This window comes from Haliaeetus albicilla, chromosome Z (genome assembly GCF_947461875.1).
Source record: "Haliaeetus albicilla chromosome Z, bHalAlb1.1, whole genome shotgun sequence".
In the NCBI taxonomy this organism is placed as follows: domain Eukaryota; kingdom Metazoa; phylum Chordata; class Aves; order Accipitriformes; family Accipitridae; genus Haliaeetus; species Haliaeetus albicilla.
In genome coordinates, this window is record NC_091516.1 from 25,913,986 (window position 1) to 25,932,614 (window position 18,629).

Genomic DNA, 18,629 nt, shown 5'->3' on the forward strand with positions numbered 1-18,629 from the left:
GCTAAGGGTCTTGCCAGTCAGCAAGATTTAATTACAAAGGAGTGGATTATTCATAAAAGGAGTGGATTATTTATAAAAGGATGTACTGTATAGAGCCTCCTTATCTTAAGGATTTAAATCGTTGTTGTTATCTACCATATCCTGCTTATCTGACACAGTTTTGGGGAAGAAGGAGCTGTAAAACCTGCAGTTATATCAACTCTGTAGCTGCCCCATTTGGGCAGAGTTCGCATCAACAGGGATGGTCCCTCTGCTGCTCTATATTCTCTCTTATAGCGACAGTAATAAACTGCTTCTGTTCTGACCTGATCTAAATTGTATTCCAGTTACTTCTGCGACAGTATCAGCGCTTTTCTTCCAGCATATCCAAACAAATTAATGCTAATGTAGGACCACAGAGCCAAAGCTCCTTTCAACATTATTAACATGCACAGCATTAGATTCTTGTCCTTACTTTGCTCCTTCTTTGTCATCAAGCTTTCAACATCCACTCAGATTTCACCATATCTCTTTTTTTGATACGGTGCAATTTTGTCAACTTTCTGTGAAATTGGCAGTAATTCTGTTATTTCTGAATTTTCATTCAGTGACGTTTTTGCTGTATATTGTTTATCTTCGTGGATTTCTTTTTTTTATAGCAGAGTTACTAGGATCAGCAGAACGTTTTTCCACTTTTCAGCAAGTCATCTATTTTTTACAAGATTTACCTCTGGGCAGTCTTTCTGTATGCCACCTTCATAAAAGTACTCTATATGTTATTCCCAAAAAACTACAGAAACATGGGATCTGAACACATGGCTTTTCAGGCACTCCTGTGGGAGATCTGATGTATTATGCTAACTTTGAGTAACATACATGGACTGATATTTTCCAGTACTGCCCTAAGTGAAAGAGGGGTTGCTTTTCTGTACTTGGCTGGGTGGGGAGGTGAAAAAGATAAATAAATGGTGCAGGGCCGTTTCTGGATCTCTGCAAGAAAGGCCCAACAACACAGGGCTTAATAAAACAACTGTTTTAATAAAGTAGAATAAAAAGAATAATATAGACAGTGTGTAAATCTTATGTCCCTTCAGACACAGGGCACCCTGCTTTTGTGCAGCATCAGAGGGATCCAGGATGGATTTCCCCCACATCATGCTGTGCAGATTCTGTCCTCCCTCCCATGCTGCGGTGGCTTTTCTTTCGTGTAACAAACATGAACATATATCTTCTCCTGACAGGTTGCAATATTATCGCTGTCATATCATCATCAGCGCACAGCACAGGCAAGCACGGGTCACTCCCGCAGGTTCCCTTACAGCATCTACTCATGCGAACACATGGGCCTTAAGTACAAGGTGCTATAGACATGGCTTGCTCAAGATCACAAACTCCTCAATGTCTCCTGCAAGGCTCCCAATACTGGTTAGTGCTGTAACAAATGCAGACATTCCCTGCATGTGTTTGGGAGACAGCATCACATATGAGTGATGGCAGGAGTATTATAAACATCTGGTTCCATTTAACAGTGGGAAAATTTTCACCACAATTTTTCCTGTTTGCTTGGTCATTGCTTAGTGTGTGAACAAGGCTGTAATGGCAACCTCTGTTGTGTGCCAAGGACTCCTTTTCATATCAAGGTACAGCCCAGGAAAGGTAGGAAGAGTATGACCTTAACAAATAATAACAAGCAAGCAGGAAAAAGCGTTGCAGCCATTTCCTTTGCTACCTCCTCCCTGCAATGTGAGTCACCAGGGCCACCATTTTTATCTTCTCTTTCTGATGCTGCTGCATAGGTAGAAAACCTTTCTTGCAGCTTGAAAATTAACAAGGCCTTTTCAGTTTTCTATAAAAAGTATGAAAGTGAGGGCCAATGCAGGCTATTCCTGGACAAAAGAAAGCCTACACAGATGACGCATCACCTGCTCTCTTTAGGTTTTTATGGCTATTATGTACAGTAGAAAAAATACTTAAAGACTTTGCACTAACAACAATAGCTGTAAAAAACGTAGCATCAGCACAGAGCAGAAATTCTATTCCATCTGTGTGATACAGTGCCTGTGTTTTCTAAGTGCAGGTATGAGCTACTAAACTGCTTCTCTTGGCATACACATTTGTAACTAAAATTCAGCTACACTTTTTGAAGAAACATGTCTACTAAATTTGAATACAGGTAATTAAATTCTACTTATGTAAAATCCTCCCTCCAAGCTGAACTAAATACTGTTTATTACAAAAGAAAAACGTGTCCAGTATCAAGGATGAACAATTTTTACCATGGATCACAGCAACCCATCATGACTGAGAAGGATTAATATTAACAACTATTTGACAGAATGAGATATAAGCCATCAGTGAGACTTCTGTGAAATTAGTAACCATGTAGTTCTTAAGCAAATATTTATCTGACTTAGTTTCTCAAGATCTGTTCTGTTACTCTCTTTTACTGAGATAGATTTGTAAACCCTGTGCCCAAATCTGCAGATACTGAAAAAGAGATCGAGTGCCATCTTGTGGATGCCACAAAACCGTAAAAATTTATTCCAGAAAGAAGTATTAATTAAAAAAGAATGGAAGCATGCAAGTATACATCTCCTTATATGCAAATTATAACCAAAGGCATAATTCATTATAAACATTTTATGAACAATATAATTGTACCTGCTTCACAATTTTTTTTTGCTCTACAGCTGAAATAAACTCAAAATTCCAGGGGTGAGTGGTCACATCGTCTACGGTTATTAATTAGGCAACCAAGTAACAACTTTGATATTTGGGCTTAGATAGTTCCCAGATAGTTCGATTACTAAATATCATTAAATAAAACTTTTTGTAACATCTCTCTCTCCATGCTGTCAGATGGCAGAGCAGAATGTAAGCACTAGTAGCATATTTAGGACTTCTTTTTCTTCCACTTTTCCTTCTTTTATATATATTACCACCATTCTTTTTTGTTCAGCTGAAGTTATGTAATGATTCTGTAAGTCAGTCAAAGTTACTCAAACTGAAGCAATGAATTAAAATGTTAGCATTAAACGGTTGGGAAGTAGGATGAGAGACAAAAGAATTGAAGAGAGGGTAAATTTGAGGTGGAATCATTTTTTCAAATAATTTTGGTTTTAACCTATAAAACAACTAGTGTCCACAGATCCGTGAATTGGTAGCATTCAGCATTTTGTGGTGTGACATAATCAGTTTCTCAAGACAGTTCCCCATCATTAGAATGAACTGGCTACCACCAACTTTGACTGCAATTAGATATGAACACGTCATAGGTACTTGGGCTGCTTTTCCTTACGTCCTGGTTTCGGCTGGAATAAAGTTAATTTTCTTCTTAGTAGCTGGTATAGTGCTGTGTTTTGGATTTAGGATGAGAATAATGTTGATAACACACTGGTGTTTTAGTTGTTGCTAAGCCCTCTTTATACTAAGCCAAGGACTTTTCAGCTTTTCATACTGCCCTGCCAGTGGAGGCTGAGAGTGCACAATAAACTGGGAGGGGACACAGCAAAGACAGCTGACCCAAATGAGCCAAAGGGCTATTCCGTACCATAATACATCATGCCCAGTACACGAACTGGGCGCAGTTGGCTGGGGGGCACCGTGGCTTGGGGATTGGCTGGGCATTGCTCAGCAGGTGGTGAGCAACTGTATTGTGCATCACTTGTTTTGTATATTCTCTTCTTATTTTCACTTCCATTTCTGTCCTATTGAACTGCCTTTATGTCAACCTACAAGTTTTACCCCCTCCCCCCCCCGATTCTCCCATCCCACTGGCAAGGGCAGGAAGGGGAGTGAGCGAGCAGCTGCATGGTGCTTAATTGCTGGCTGGGGTTAAACCACAACACCTTATAAAAAATTAGCCAACAGAATTAGAGGTAACTCCAGCAGCAGTTTTTTACTAGTTATATCAAACTGGTAAGGCTAGCAACTGTGACTTATAGGAATAATTGGAAAAGACTGGGAGTTCAGTTCAGGGACTTTGATGATCTTTCAAGATATTGGTATGTGCTTTTATATAAATACGTGCAAGTACACTATAGCAGTCCTGAATAAGACCCCCAAGACTTATTTGGCGTATATACCGCTGACATTAACAGACCAGCTTAGGTTGTCTGCTATGTAGTGAAGCCTGAATATGCACCTGTATCTGCTATCTTGAATGCAAACTCAATTTATTTGAGCTGGATCAGGCCTATAGAAAAGAGAGTGTTAATCAGCTGGGCATATTAAAGCAGTGTTTCAACACACCTATGACATGAAAAGTGACTGCAAACAGGAATTTAAGAAGTGTTGAGGTGGGCTTTACTTTCCAATATGGAGTGAATACAGGACGAGTGTTTCTGTCCGGCTGTGTTTTCCCGAAGGAAAACCCTGCAGTACTAGGCTGACAAATCATGGGAGAGCACAAATTATTTACCTCTAGCAAGCAACTATAGTTTGTCATAACTACCTAATGACCACAACCCCCCCCCCCCAAAACAAAACCCCAACAAAAAACAGAAAAAAGAAAAAAACCCTATTTTCACAGATTCCTCCAGACGTCTGCCGTATTGTGAGGTATTTGAGCTTTTTCTGAAAGAAAAAGGAAAAACAGAATTACCGGGGCAGAGCCATTCCCCGTTTCTAGGCAGGGGCGAAGGGCGCGAGACGTGACTTCTCCGGTCCGGCGCTTACAGAGCACGGCCTGGCAGCTGCCCGTCACCGCCAGGAGGCCTCGCCCACGTTCTGCGCTTCCTCGCACGAAGGCTGCCGGCCGCGCCAGACTCAGCTGCTCCCCGAGAGCGCAGCCTGACGAAGCCTGTCGGCCGCAGGGAAGGACACCCCCGTGAGCTTGGCGGCCGGCGACGGCTCGCCCCGAGCCCTGCCGCCTGCCTGCCTGCCTGCCTCCGGAGACACCCCCCGGTTCAGCTCCCAAAACCAACGACCCCCTTCCCGCCGCGCAGGCTTTCCTTGCCGGGGCGAGCCCCCGCCCGCAGCCGGCCCTGCGCGACGCGCTGGCCCCGCGGCCCCCCTTCTTCCCTCCGAGCAGGGCCCCGCGGCCTGGCCGGGAGAAGGGACGAGAGGCAGCGCGGCCCCCGCGAGCGGGCCGCCTGAGCAGCGCGGGACCTCCACGCCGCCGGCGTGGGTGGGTGGGGTGCGAGCGAGCCCATTTTTGAGGGGAGGTAGGTGCCTGGCGGAGAGTTCTGTGAATTGAGGACTGCAGCGCTCCACCGGCAACTCCTCCTCCTCTTCCCTTTCCCTCCTCCCTCCTCTCCGTAGCCCCCAGAGCGCGGCGGAGGGGAGCGCTGCGCGCGGCTGGAAGCGGCTCCGCCGGGCTGGGAGCTGCGCGCCGTGAGGCGCCTGCCCGCCTTCTGCCGCGGCGAGGTGGTGAAGGGGTTCGACAGAGGCTCCAAGGAGCTGGGCATCCCCACGGGTGAGCGGGGCGCCCGGGGGGACCGGTCCGCGGCGGGGCGGGGCGGGGGTGACGCCTCCCGTGAAGGGCCACCGGCGAGGTGCGAGGCGCTCGCCGCTCGCCGCGGCGGAGCCGGGCCCGGCCCACCCCCGCACCCCCCCCGCGGGCGGGGCCGGCGGTCCGCACCGGGTCCCCGTCCCGGGGCCGCGGCGGGGCTGGAGCGCAGCCGCCGGTGAGACGCCGGGCCCGGGGGGGACTCCCTCAGCAGCCCGCACCGCTCGGGCCGGCTGAGCGCAGACGTGCCGTGCTCCCGCCGCCGCCGCCGCGCCCGAGGCTGCCGGAGAGAGGAGAGGAAGGTGGGGAAGCCCCTCGGAAGGCGGGCACGGCCGGCGGTGCCGAGGCTCCGCTGCGCTGCCGGCACGGCTCGCTCGCTCGGGGAACAGGCTCGGCTTGTTCCGCGTTAGCGTTTTGTGGTGGTCTTTTATTTTTGTTTGTTGTTTGTGGTTTTTTTTTCCCTATTGCTTGCAGTTTGGTTCACTCATTTGTTTTATTTTCCGACCTTCTGTTAAACGATTTCTTTCTGTTTGCTTTTTTTTGTTGGTTAGCTCATCCGATGATGATCATGGTGATTTGCAAGATGCTGAAAAGCGATCATACACACTGTGCATGGCAGTTTGAAAAACGTCCATTTTCAATTTACAAACTTGTAAGAACTCAGATTAGGACAAGAAAGGGAGCAGGCGCTGGGAGCAGCTTTAAGGAAGGAAATGTAAAGCAAGTAATGCAGAGATTAAAAAGCAGAGCAAGTGCAGCTGTCCTAAAGAGAAGTGCATTTTCCCGTTGCCATTCTCTGTTTGACTTGTCTGAATACAGATAGAGGTGCAATTCAAATGGATTTCAGCCTTTTCTGAAGATAGGCTGAAGTCGGTGGGCATATTCGCACAAATCGTAATAGGCAAGAAAACCTCCTATAACAAATCTTGAGGTACTGGAGATGTGATGACATCTGTTAATATAAACTTAGTTTTTTTTCTCTTGATTGTTTATATAAGGCTTAATATCAGGGAATGTGGGAGGGAAGTTTTTTCTGCTTATGAACTAGGATGGAAATCCACTAACTGTAAATTCTTTAAAATTGGCTTGAAACCTTGCATGAAGAGCTCTACCCATGTGTGAACTTAAAGTAGGATGGTTGTTTGGCTAAAGGCTTAGATTTATTCCCCTCAGTCAGAGAGGAATCTATTTTATTTCAGGTCTGTAGTTTTCTAAGAAAATCCTAGAAATCCCCAAATATGAATAACCTAAAAGGCAACATGAAAAAAGTGGCAGGTGACTAAAATAATAACTTCATTTATTTTTACATATTTTACTTACTAAAAAAAAATTACAAATACTTAAGTAATTCTAAGATGCTACTTTACAGTGGAAAAGAGACATGATTTTTCTGTTCTTTGGCCATATTAAAGCAGTGATAGTCCTAATAGTGAAATGCATTCAGACTGCATGTATTTTAGTTTATTAATTTTAACTACTGAATTAACTATTTAACTATAGAAAAGAATATATAAAGATGAAGTAGTATGTCTAGGAGATGTGGGACTACGTTTTATGAGGCTGTTTTTTGGTTTATGCTTTGCAAGTGGCACGTTGTATCACTGTCATCAGTGTTCTGCTTGTAAATAGCATGTAGGCAGAGCTTGGCTTTTAGGCATTTGAAAATTCTGGGATGTGCTTTTCTTAAACAAATGTACACTTTCTAAAATTTTTGCAGCAAACTCTTCTGCAAGTAGTTGAAAACTTTCCTTCTGATATCTCTACTGGTATAGAGTATGGATGGGCCTGTGTTGGAAATGGAGATGTGCCTAAAATGGTTTGGAGCACAGGATGGAATCCTTTCTACATGTATATTAAGAAATCAGTGATAAGAATTTTGCTTTGTGTGATACTTTGATTATAATAAATGAGCCAGACATTGACTTCAAATAAGATAAGCAGAATTTGATCCATAAATGAGGTTAGAAATTCTGTTTGCTGTTAGAATTCGTTTTAATTGCTAATACTTGGGAGCAGTTTTATTTTGACATGAATCCCTGCTTTGGAGGTAGCTGCCTTTACTCTGTAGAATTTTATCAATTCAGTTCCTGTGAGTTACCTGTAAAAGCTCTCTTTAAAACAACTGTTTCAATCAAATTCATTACACTTATTTGGACTCAGCAACTTAATGATCAAACAAATCTAAGCATTATTTGACATTTGCTACCTTGAAAATCTTATCTCTGAAATAAATACCACAATGTTCTTAAATGCCATGCAAAGAACAATTCTCCCTACTAACATAATCAAAAGCTCTAGCCTCTTAATCTTGAGTTACACGTTAGACTAAGTGTCTTAGTTTTCCTGATATGTGTGGAATAGAATTAGAATTAGAGGTATTAGATCAACATCCTTGCAATAAAGGAAATAAACTCAAAATGCGTCATGATAATTGTCCACGTATTTCTTTTCTTTTAGGAAACCACATTATCCAGTTTCAAAGATGACTTTTATGGAGAGATTCTTAGTATAGTCATTCGTAGATATATTCAATCAGAAAAAAACTTCAGTTCTTTAGATCAGCATTGCAGGTCTCTTAAACTAATGTTTTATTTGTCATGTTCTTGCATATTGAAAGTACTGTGTCATTGTTCTCTCTCTGTCTTCGTAATCAGCTGTTTCATGTAGGGTAGCTGTTTCTTGTAATCAGCTGTTTCATGTAGTTGTTTCTCAAGGGTAGAGAGGCCTTACAGAGAGATCTGGATAGACTAGAGAGCTTGGGCAATCACAAACCACATGAAATTTAACAAGAGCAAGTGCCGGCTTCTCCACCTGGGATGGGGCAATCCTGGTTATACGTACAAACTGGGGGACAAGAGGTTGGAGAGCAGCTCCGCAGAAAGAGATCTGGGGGTTTGGGTTGATGGCAAGTTGAATGTGAGTCAACAGTGTGCCCTGGCAGCCAAAAGGGCCAACTGTGTCCTGGAGTGCATCAAGCACAGCATCGCTAGCCTGTCGAGGGAGGTGATTGTCCCACTCTACACTGCACTGGTGCAGCCCCACCTTGAGTACTGTGGGCAGTTGTGGGCGCATCAGTATAAGAAGGACATCAGACTACTACAGTGTGTGCAGAGGGGGGCAACCAAGATGGTGAAAGGCCTTGAGGGCAAATTTTCTGAGGAGCAGCTGAGGTCACTTGGCTTGTTCACCTTGGAGAAGAGAAGGCTGAGGGGTGACCTCATAGCAGTCTACAACTTCCTAACGGAGGGCAGTGGAGGGGGAGCTGCTGATCTCTTCTTTCTGGTGATCAGCGACAGGACACGAGGAAATGGAAAGAAGCTGCATCGGGGGAAGTTCAGATTGCGCATTAGGAAAAGGTTCTTCACTGAGAGGGTGGTCGGTCACTGGAACAGGCTCTCTAGGGAGACTCTCTAGGGAAGTGGTAATGGCCCCAAGCCTGTCAGAGTTCAAGGAGCGCCTGGACGACGCTCCTAGTAATATGGTTTAGTTTTAGGTAGTCCTGCAAGGAGCAGGGAGTTGGACTCAATGATCCTTATGGGTCCCTTCCAACTCAAGATATTCTGTGATTCTATGTTTTACCTTTGACTACTCAGTAGAATTTTTTTTTTTTTAAGCTGGATCCACTAATATATAAATTGGTCATACTAAAAAAAGGAAAACCCCACAACTTCCAGACTATCAGTACTTATTTCAGTCTGAAAATTACATTATCATGTCAGTCATCTGTGGAGTAGCTTGAAAATCATGAGCTGCTTGTAAAAGCATTATAGTCTAGTCTGTCCCTTTCTTTTAAAAATGCATGATGTTAACACTGAAACAGTTAATGAAATTCTGTTGAGTTTTTTGATAAAATGTCTTGGAACAAGGAAAAAGTAGTGTTTACTGCAGTGAAAAGTGCAACGCAGGTCAAAAGCATAAAAGCACGTCATTTTAGAAACAGAGAATGTTGCGTTTCCAACTTCATAATAATAAATATATTCTGCCCCTGTGATTGTTCTGTAGTACACCCTTTTCAGTTGCTGTTGTGTGTTCAGAATTCAGACCAGCTCTTAAATATTGCTTTTCTTACTTCTCTTTTGCAGAGGCACTCATTTCAGCAGTTCAAGCAGACACTGAAGAGGCAAAAACACAGCTAGATTTACCAGAACATCTTAAACTCAAAGACAACAACTTCTTTCATCTGCTAGAAGGCAAAAGAGTAAACCACTAAGCAAAACCATGTGGGGTTTTTTTTCATCTCTTGGAGCTCTTTTCTTTGCACTACCATATATCCTGTATCATTTGATATATGTATGATGTGTGTGTGTACTGGGCCTGGCTGGGATGGAGTTAATGTTCTTCATAGCAGCTTATATGGTGCTGTGTTTTACATTTGTGACCAAAACAATGAACATAGCACACTAATGTTTTACCTATTCCTGAACTGTACTTGCACAGCATCAAGGCCTTCTCTGTTTCTCACTCTGCTCCCCCAGTGAATAGATTGGGGCTGTGCAAGAGGTTGGGAGTGGACACAACCAGACAAATGACCTGAACTAACCAGAGATATTCCAAGCCATATGATGCTCATGCTGAGCAATAAGATGGAGAGGAGGATGTTTAGGGAGGTTAGCCATCTTTTGTTTGGGAACATCTTTTGTTTGGCTGGGCGTCAGTTTGTCCATGGGAAGTGGTGAGTGATTGCCTTTGCATCAATTGTTTTGTTTTCTTTTTTCTTCTTCCACTTCTCCTTCACTTGTTAATCTAGTTTTATCCTGACCCACAAATTTTCTTGCTTTTATTTATCCAATCTTCTTTCCCTGTCCCACGGCGGGGGTTTGGGGAAGTGAGCTAGTGGCTCTATGCTGCTTAGCTGCCTACTGGGGTTATCATGCAACAACATGTTTAGGTAACTGTGATTGGAACTGAACACTAAAACCACACAAGATTATTTAAGTTTGTTTATGTTACCTGATCATTTAACCAGTCTGTAAAAGGAGTAGGAGGCTGTTTTAGGTCTTTAGAGAAAAATCATGAATTCGAATGTTACCAATCATTTAGAGATCTTAGCATGTGTGGAACAAGACCAAAGGTAGTTGTAACCTCTTCTGCCCCTAAGGTGTGGAGAGTTAAATACTTCAGTGAAGACTGTCAGTGTTTCAGACAGAGAATATTATTCTAAACTCTTTTCCCAATTTTATGTCAGTCTTACATTTGGATTGTAGGTAGCAGCTTAGAAAATTTTTATGTTGTTTGAGTCAAAAATTTACCTGTGGTGCAGGAAGCCAATGATTAGATAACAGTAACAAGAATATTTCACTATAGTTCCTATTTTTCATATGCTGTACAGCTGTTGTGGTTGTAGCTGTCATTTTAATTGAAATTGTTTATTGTAATTTTAATTGAAATAGAGGAAATGACTGTTACTCATTGAGTTACTGGAATGTGAGATAGATACTTCTACCTAGTTGACTGTGCATATTTCAACACATAACTTGTGTAGCTCCCTTCTGAGGAAGTGTTTCACTAAAGCTCAGGAAGTGAATGACAGGGAGAAAGTTGGTACATTGCAAAAGTTCAGGCTTAAAGGGTGCAGAACCAGTCTAACAATATTTCTGCTCTTTGGGCCCAAAGGCAGAGGAGGTAACTAAAGACAACTGCATTTTGGTTGCTGCTGGCAGCTGCCTGGATTGTTCACTATACTGACAGCAAAATGAATGACTTTAAAGTTGAAGTTAGAATGTAAGGCACAGGAAAATCCTTTCAACCCTCTGCACTAAATGCAGGTAAGATCCAAATTTTTGGCTGCAGATTAGAGAAAGTCTTGGAGATCAAGTCATGTCAGTCAGATGAAGTCTCTAGTGACTGGAAAAGGGAAACATTGCACCCATTTTTAGAAAGGGTAGAAATGAGGACCCTGGGAACTACCGACCTGTCAGCCTCACTTCTCTACCTGGGAAGATCATGGAACAGATCCTCTTAGAAGCTATGCTAAAGACACATGGAGGACAGGGAGGTGATTCGATGCAGCCAGCATGGCTTCACCAAGGGCAAATTGTGCCTGACCAACCTAGTGGCCTTCTGTGATGGAGTGACCACATCAGTGGACAAGGGAAGAGCTACAGATATCTATCTGGACTTCTGTAAGGCCTTTGACACAGTCCCCGACAATATCCTTCTTTCTAAGTTGGAAAGATATGGATTTGATGGATGGACTATTCGGTGGATGAAGAATTGGTTGGATGATCGCATCCAGAGGGTAGTGGTCAATGGCTCAACATCCAGATGAAGATTAATGACAACTGGTGTCCCTCAGGGGTCTGTAGTGGGACCAGTACTGTTTAATATCTTCACACATGACATAGATAGTGGTATTGAGTGCACCCTCAGCAAGTTTGCAGATGACACCAAGCTGAGAGTGCAGTTGACATGCCTGAGGGACAGGATGCCATCCAGAGGGACCTGGACAAGCTCAAGAAGTGGGCCCATGGGAACCTCATGAGGTTCAGCAAGGCCAGGTGCCAGGTCCTGCAGCTGGGCTGGGGCAACCTCTGTGTCATGGTTTAAGCCCAGCCAGCAACTAGGCACCATGCAGCTGCTTGCTCACTCCCCTTTCTCCCAGTGGAATGAGGAGGAGAAACGGAAACAAAAAAGTTAAAACCTGTGGGTTGAGATAAGAATGATTGAATAACTAAAGTAAAATAAAATGTAATACTAACAATAATAATAATAATGATAATAAAGGATAATAATTGTAATGAAAAGGAGTATCATAAAATAAAATTAAGAAAAAACCCAAGAAAAGACAAGTGATGGGTAGTGCAATTGCTCACCACCTGCTGACTGATGCCCAAGCAGGGGTGTGGCCAACTCCCCCCAGTTTATGTACTGAGCATGATGTTGTATAGTATGGAATATCCCTTTGGCTAGTTCGGGTCAGCTGTCCTGGCTGTGCTCCCTCCCAGCTTCTTGTACACCTGCTTGCTCGTAGAGCATGGGAAATGGAAAAATCCTTAACTTAGGATAAGCTCTACTTTGCAAGAACTAAACCATCAGTGTGTTATCAACATTATTTGCACACTAAGTCCAAAACAGAACACTGTACCAGCTACTAAGAAGAAAATTAACTTTAGTCCAGCTGAAATGAGGACACCCCGGTAATAATACAGTCTGAGGGATGAAGGGATTGAGAGCAGCCCTGCAGAGAAGGACTTGGTGCTGGTTGATGAAAAGCTGGACATGAGCCAGCAACGAGTGCTTGCAGGCCAGAAGCCTAGCCGTATCCTCGCTGCATCAAAAGAACTGTTGCCAGCAGGTCGAGGGAGGTGATTCTCCCCCTCTACCTCTGCTCTGGTGAGACCCCACCTGGAGTACTGCGTCCAGCTCTGGAGCCCCCAGCACAAGAAAGACATGGACCTGTTGGAGTGGGTCTAGAGGAGGGCCACAAAGATGATCAGAGGGATGGAAGACCTCTCCTATGAAGAAAGACTGAGAGAGTTCATGTTGTTCAGCCTGGAGAAGAGAACGTTCCAGGGACACCTTATTGCAGCCTTTCAGTCCTTAAAGGGGGCTTATAAAAAAGATGGGGACAGACTTTTTGGCAGGACCTGTTGGCAATAGGACAAGGGGTAATGGTTTTAAACTAAAACAGGGTAGGTTTAGACTGGATAGAAGGAAGACATTTTTCATGATGAGGGTGGTGAGACACTGGAACAGGTTGCCCAGCGAGGCAGTAGATGCCCCATCCCTAGAAACATTCAAGGTCAGATTGGATGGGGCTTTGACAAACCTGTTCTAGTGGAAAATGTCTCTGCTTATTGCAGGGGCATTGGACTAGGTGATCTTTAAAGGTCCTTTAAAGGACTTCCAACCAAACCATTCTATGATTCTTGGAATAACATATCAGCACTTTAGTAGATACTGAGTATTTATTACAAGTTATTGAGTCCTTTCCCACTCTGAAATGTTTGCACAAGGTATGTTGTCAAGATTGATAGTAATTTGGAAAATATTTGTTAAAATTATGTAGTATGTATGTATATATATAGTGTGTGTGTGCGCGCTTCCAAATCTACCCCCCCACCCCGCCCCGTACAATTTTATTGATTTCCTCCTTGTACCATCCCATTCTGATCCTGTATTTCACTGTGTGTTTCAGAGACCTCTGTCAAGGTAGCCTTATGGAAATTCTCTGTGGTGGGTGCTGTCAGCCTGCCAGGTTTCTAGTTCATAATGTTTTAACTTGCAGCCAATCTCACTTAGTATTTGGGAGAAGGCCTTGGGCAAGTCAAGGAGTCCTTGTAGCTCTGCAGGACTTCAGCCGAAACTTAATTATTCAGATGAATTGCTCATCAGTCCTGTTGATGGCAAAGACAGAAGGCATATACACCTTTTGAGGGAGGAAAGAATGATTTCTATGAAAGCACTGGTTAGAATAAGCAGCATTTTGACCTATGTTGCTGAGGTTGTTTATAAATTTAACTCTCCAAAGACATTGACAGTTTTGGCTTAACTGTTCTCTGGACATTTTCAACACATTTTGGCTTTTCTAGTAGGAAAATATTTAAAGAAAATGAGTGTACATGGTATCAGAAATACTTTTTTAAAAAGCAAACAAACAAACAAACAAAACAGAAAACAAAACCCCAAACCAGTTTAATGGACTTTTACTGTATGCATGTTGGAAATCTGTACAAAAATTTTCTTGAAAGTGAGTTGTTTTTTTCTCCACTTAAAAATTGAAGGATGATGTGAGAATTTTTTCAACTTTTTTTTTTCCCAGTGTAGGGAGGCATTCTTGACTATATAACAATGTCAAGGTCTTACTTTTTGTTTTACTTTTCTGGAAGAACAAATAGTAGCCATGTTAGTAAATGTCATATATTGTCAAGAACTTATTTAAAGAATAAATCTTTATTGATTGTGGTATTATAGCTAAGTTCATAGCTGCCTTTTAAAATTATTTTTTGCCAGTGATTTCATGTGTGTCACAAAATGGAGTGGTTTGAACTGCTTAAAGAATCACCTTCAAGGGTATTAGCAAAAATGATTTAATAGGAATTTATAAAAGCATGGCCTCACAGAATTCGATGGTAAGGTTCACTCTGTTACTTAATACATGGATGAAACGTACACAGGAAAATTAAGTCAGAATCAAACTAAAATTATGTATACAGAGACCAAAGATGCAATAGGGTAAAAGAGAAACATACAAAGGAAGATGGAATTAGAATTGATTTCTCATGATTTGTACAGAGATCAGGAATGTAAAAAGATAAGAGAGACCCTCCTGCTGAGTCACGAGGTTCAGAGAAGATCCCCTTGCTTTCTAAACTCCTGATGGATCTTAGGTGTGGCTGGATCCACTCCTAGTCCCAGACTTGGGAAACAGTTTATGTCTAATGGAATACAAAAAGATAAGGGAGACCCTCCTGTTGAGTCACGAGGTTCAGAGAAGACCCCCTTGTTTCCTAAACTCCTGTTGGAGCTTAAGTGCCGCTGGGTCAGCTCCTAGTCTCAGACTTGGGCAACAGTTTATGTCTAAAGGGATTATAATAGCAACCTGGGATTTATTCACATTTGAATAAAATTCACGACAGTGACTTATGTATAGATTAATATACTTGCTATGGAATATTCAGGTTAGTACACACACACATGCACAAAGACACTGAGGGATATACATATAAGCAAGTAAAAGAGATATACCTGTTAAAAACTCCCCTTGAGTTCAGTGAAACTATTCATGTCAAATGCTTCGGCATCTTTCTCAACAGGCGAAGGATTGAGCCTCAAGGAGCAAAGAGCATCAGCCCAGGTCCTATTCGCTTTTGGCGGCAGACCTCCGATCTTTGCAAACTGAAGAGTTTGTGAGCTCTGAGAGGCGTCCCACTCAGAGGGAGATGCTGGTTGCAGCCTGCTGTGGTCCAGGAGACCTCAACGGGTCTCAGTACTGCTGTTTATGGGTTTGGGAGATGGTTGGCTTTAGTCATCAGCAAATTACTGGGATTCCAGTAGCCCTGGCACCATTTCACATGAGTGACGATTCAGATAAAGAAGGCTCCAAGGCTGTCAGAGAATGACTTAAGACTTGGATACGGGATGGTCCAAGGCTGTCAGGAGAGGACTGAGATCTGTCCCAAGGTTGTCAGGAAATAACTAATTATCCCTACTCGCACCCTCAGCCTCTGCCAGGCAACAGGAATCTTTGGTATGGTCAGTGCAGCTCCTTGTCTTAGCCACACAAGAGTTCCTGGTACGGTCAATGGACACTTAACCGCCCAACTCATTACACTTACACTAAGGCCTAATGAGACTTCTGAGTTCATAGATCAGCCCGGAGAGGGGGGAAGGAATGCACCACCACAGTGTGTCTGCTGTGGAAATCATAGTGCCTCCAGCTGGTTGTCTTAGTAATGCTATTCTGTAACTGCTAATGAATGCTACTATCCAAAATTCATTTCATCATTTGGGTTTAAAACCACTATGCCTGAGGATAGAGAACGTTAGAAAACTTGAGAAACTTAGTTCACAGCTCTCACCTGAAGTGTGAAGTATGTATACAGTAAAGTAATAAACTGCTGTTTGCATATTTGCCTTCAAGTTAGGGAAAATGTGATTGCATTCATTTGGCTGAGTGTACCTGTTTCTGCTCATTATTTAATATCAAATATTATATATTGATTTTTGAGTTCAATACATGATTCCTAGCACAGTATAAACTTTATGAAGGGTTATTTTTTTGTATTATGTGCAAATATTTCAATTTATATTGTGACACTGTACCATTAATAAAGAATGTAACTGAGAAAGTAGTGATGCTGCTTATCACAGATTTTCTGATTGATTGTATTATATGTGATCCAAATAATTTGTGCATATTCCTTAGCAAATACTGAAATAGGTGCTGCAGACTTCTTTCATTATGGTGCTTAAACTTCTTTTAGTTTCGGGGAGGAGGGGGAGAATTGTTCTTGCTTACAAACTTGGTGCTACATTATTTTTTGTTCCAGATGTTTGCAGTTCTTTATTTGTAAAGCAATATGCGAACACCAAGTGAGGCTAAAGGTCACTGAAATTGTTGGAGTTCAAGCAATGTAAGTATTTCTGCAGTTTTGTATACTTTTTAAATAAAGCCTGTGGTGCATTTTAATTTACTGTCTCTTTCTGAAGTCTATTACTGTTCTGAAATGGAGTTTGTTGACAATGTGAGAAGAACAGTATGAGAATTCTTTTCAAATGCCTGTAGGTGATAATGGTCTTATTTGGATAGCTGTGGCATTAAACTATCTGACAATCTAATAGCCTAAAGAACCTGTGCTTAGCAGATGTTAAAATGCAACATGCCTTCATGTTTAGAAAATGTAAAGGCGCAATGAGCACAGACAAATAGTCTGCAATAGTTATTCATACAGGCTCCTTGTATGGCTAGCTACATTTTGAATTTGGACCCTTCCCAGAAACAGATACAGAACCTGTATTCAGCTGGTATCTTTTTTACTTTAGAACCGTTTCCCTATGTATACAACATAACATTCTCAAAATCTACCTGAAAATGAAATCTAGCTCACTAAAACTTGAAAATCAATTAAAAAAAAATCCTGATTTTTTAAATATACTTACATACCTATTAAATTAGGATAGTTATCATGTTAAAATTGTTACTGTTGTTAATTTATTTTCAGTAACTGTTACATATTGTTGAAATGGAGACTGTCAAACATAGTTTTCCAAATGAATACAGTGAATTCAAATGTTGGAAAGGGAAGTGTCATTAGCAGCATTTCTACTAAAGAGTGGTACTGTGAAGTCTAGTTTACTGGAAACTCTGTGGGTGAAAGAGAATAGAAAAGAAAGAGGTACAGGAGGAAGGAAGGAAAAAACAGACCCTGAGATGGAAAAAAAGCTTAAGAAGCAAGGTGAGAGAAATTTGCCAAAGATAACAATTTTGAAGTCTAGTTTACTGAGATTTTTGCAAACTCATTTGCCATATCTGCATTGAGAGGTTGTACTGAACCAAAGGCAATGAAAGTCCTTACTCCTTTGGCTAGTTGCACGTGTATCTGATAACTGTGGCTAAATACAACAATAACAAGGCTGCAGTCGGTGAACTTTGAAAATTTGCTTCAAAAGACTTTGTACTATTTTGATATCTTTGATACCTTAACATTTTGGTACCTTTGGTATCCTTAGAAAGCCATTTCTAAATTGCTGCGTAGAGGTAATATATGGTTTTTAATTCTTATTCTGCCTCAGACTTCTAGCAATTCTTGGAAATAGTTTATTGAGTTTCTGATCTGTGAGAATCACTGCTTTGTTGTATAATAGTAAGGGTTATTGCCAGTATTGCTGTTCAGTAAGTTTTGTGTCTAAGGAGGCTTCTGACAATGACTTAGTTCCTAGGGTGCTTTTCTTTGCTACGTCTAGCACAGTTAGGTATCTTGGTCCTATGCAAACCTTTGTAAGGGTGATTGCCTAAAAACTTTGACAGAAAAAAGCATTCAGAGGTTGTCTAAACTAGTTAAAATTAAAGTGTGTCTGAAAACCAGTCCCATTCTGGGGATTTTTATGCTTTATTTAGGACATGGGGGAGCTACATCCTCAGACCTCTATAACCTGGAAATAGATTTGTCTATTCTTTAAAATCTTTAAAAATTTAAAACTGCTTGGTTCTTTTAGAAGTCAGGTGGAAAGGTTTGCATCCTGTTCTCCTGTTCTGGTTCAACTGTTTAAACATTCATCTGGGTCAGGGCAAAGGTTCATCTGCTACAGCTGAAAATGAGTCATACCTGTATCTTGAAACACATTAATCTGTCTTAGGGCTCTTGGGGTAAAGTTTCTCTAATACTTTTGTGCTGTTTATACATAGATCTTTTTATAACCTCTATGTGGCATCCCCTAAAGTTGCATCAGGATAGAATGTAACATAATGTGGTGTTGTGAATATGTCATAAGGATTGCTTTTTGTGTTAGATGCAGTGGACTCTTCAGGATACTTTGGTATTTGTCACGAATCATGCTGTTGTTCTAACAGCACAGTGTCCACACTGGAGGCATGGATTTAAAAGTTAAATCTTCAAGCACCTATGTTTAACACTCAAGCACTATAATTTCCAGGGATTCAGATGTTCAATAGTTTTCATTCCAGAACTGAAATGAGATAAAAAATTGCCTTCAAATTTTTTTTGTAATGAATGTGGTCTATATAGGGCTATAATTTTTT

General features: G+C 41.8%; 1 long non-coding RNA gene across 11 annotated transcripts in view; it reads left to right on the forward strand.

Annotated features, from left to right (window-relative positions):
• The first annotated feature begins 5,224 nt into the window (after positions 1 to 5,224).
• LOC138683710 (uncharacterized) overlaps positions 5,225 to 18,629 on the forward strand; it is a 42,046-nt gene continuing 28,641 nt past the window's right edge. For 7 of the 11 annotated variants that reach the window (XR_011323114.1, XR_011323124.1, XR_011323115.1 and 4 more), the window contains exons 1-2: positions 5,225 to 5,395; positions 9,511 to 16,503. This is a non-coding gene — a long non-coding RNA (uncharacterized lncRNA). The remainder of the gene's footprint in view (positions 5,396 to 9,510; positions 16,504 to 18,629) is intronic. The other 4 variants (XR_011323117.1, XR_011323121.1, XR_011323118.1 and 1 more) reach the window with 4 other exon arrangements.